Below are 2344 nucleotides of genomic sequence, written 5' to 3'. Positions count from 1 at the left end.
TTTATTGTAAACGTAATTTCTTTCTGATTGTTTGTCAAAAAGCAAAAACAAGACATGTCCGCTGATGACGATGACCTAATATTTTATTTATAAGAAAAATATATGCTAGAGGGGGTAGGACCAGAAAGTTTTTAAGCTTCTTCTTGCCCTGTTGAAACATGACAGGACATTTTTGAGAAATTTTTTTTTTTTTTTTTGTGTTGTTATTTATTATGTTATTTTTTTGTACTTTGTTATAATTATTAATTTGAGTGAGAAAGAAAAAGGGAAAACAAAGAGTATGTATATATATATATTATTGTTGTATGTTTTTGTTTCTGACATGTTCAATAAACTGACTAAAAAAAAAAAAAATTAAAAAAAAAATGTCACTATGATAAGTGAGGCTGTGGCTCAGTGGATAGTATGATGGACTTCGAATCAGGGGATAGCAAATTCGAGTCCCACTGCAGTCAGCATATCGTTGTGTCCCTGGGCAAGACACTTCACCCCAAATTGCTCCTGTGGGGATTGCCCACAGTACTGAATGTATGTAAGTAATTTTGGATAAAAGCGTCAAACAAATGACATGTAATGTAATAAGGAAGTAAACAAAGGAGTTCAATGGAGGCGTTTCAGGCAGGGGGGAGTGTGTAGAAACTCCCTCTAGAGCAGGGATGGGCAACTTGGATGGTGGTGGGCGCCACATAATGTATGTACTGGCCACCAGGGTGCCGCAGATTCACTTGGAACACACACACACAAATTAGTAGTAGTGGCGGCTCAAGTTGCTTACTTACATTACAGCAACGGTCTGCAACAAACATACTAAACATTGTGGTTTACCACTGAATTCAGTGAAAATATATTCTTTCTCCCACTTTTCTTGGAAAACACGATTTTCCTCAGATACCTTTCTCTTGTTCATGCTGACATCCACAGAGGGCTGTGCTAATATGTGACCCGCTCTATCGAAATCAGTCGGAAGTCGCAACGGTTCATTTAAAAATAAAAGTGGATTTGTGTAAAAAAATAGTTTTTCGGGGTTCGGGTGTTCTGTTTGATTTTAAATAAGTCTTTCAGAATATTACACTTTTATTGCCAACATCACACGATAAATACATTTTTGAAGCTTGTAAAGGGAAGAAGACAGGCAGCTCTCACTCGCACTCTGCTCTTCAGCAGCGCCGCTCCCCCCCCTCCCGCTGACATTATGAATGCAAGGCGTATAGTAATCATAGATAACACGGCAGGGTCCGTTACAGTTTGTTTTCATCTGATTTCAAATAAACAAAATCTTGGCTTTTATAATATTAAACTTGTTTCGCCAAATTCAGATGATAAATACAACTTTGAAGCTTGTATAATAATTACAAGCGGTAACTTAACGTCACAGCAGGCATTACAACAGCAGGTGTTTCTCGTGAGTGTTTTCCCCGGGAAACAAACACAATACACACAAACGCATCACAGATTATTTTGCGGTATTTGGCTGCCGAACGAAATCACGTAGTATCAGTACTACAAGTACACATTTTTTTTTTAAAAATTAAAAAAATTAATTAATTACATTGTTTTCTAAATTGATCTGAGGGCCGCAAAAAGAGGAGGTGTGGGCCTCATGCAGCCCTCGGTCCGCCATTTGCCCATCCCTGCTCTAGAGGGAACTTTGGGATTTTATTTAACATATTTAACTACAGGAAAGGGGAAACCCCAAAAAGCATAGTAGGGCTCCTTTCAAGTTTTGTAATTGTAATTGCACATCGCCAACTGAACAGCATTTATTGGAATGGAATGGAACTGGAGGAAACAGAAATGATTGGCTAAAGTTAGAAAAACTATGCCTACAGTTAATTAAAGAATTTGAACCTTTGGTCTTCTGCATTGAAGTCTGAAGAGCTACAATCGAAGTCTCAGAAAGTCTAAAAAAATTGAATATTACTGTAAAATATTATATAGAGTGAAAACTTTGCAGCAAATGTCCATTCATTATAATCAAAGCACAACACACCTGACCAAGAAACACAAAATATTTGTGTGAAATATGTTCTTTTTTATAATTGCAATTTGCAACTTTGAAATTGCATAAACATCAAAATGTTTCTGTTTATTATTTATTCAGGGCCATTTAAACAAATTCCATCACTTTACTTCCAGTCAGGGGGGATTATCGAGCTTTATGATGCAGCCGGTGAACTATCAATAGTACTGGATGGGGCTGTTGGGGTTTTTGCACACTGCTCTTTTGTTTGCTTGTAAATGAGCTGCATCAAATCCAATGACCACAGAAGTCATAAACAATGGACACATTAGATGGGATTCATGATGCAAACATACACACATAAAAGCAGAAGCACTGAAATTA

Source organism: Notothenia coriiceps, unplaced genomic scaffold, assembly GCF_000735185.1.
Source record: "Notothenia coriiceps isolate Sejong01 unplaced genomic scaffold, NC01 NC01_scaffold00020192, whole genome shotgun sequence".
Classification (NCBI taxonomy): domain Eukaryota; kingdom Metazoa; phylum Chordata; class Actinopteri; order Perciformes; family Nototheniidae; genus Notothenia; species Notothenia coriiceps.
The sequence above is the reverse complement of the archived record's forward strand: the minus strand, read 5'-3'. Positions refer to the sequence as shown.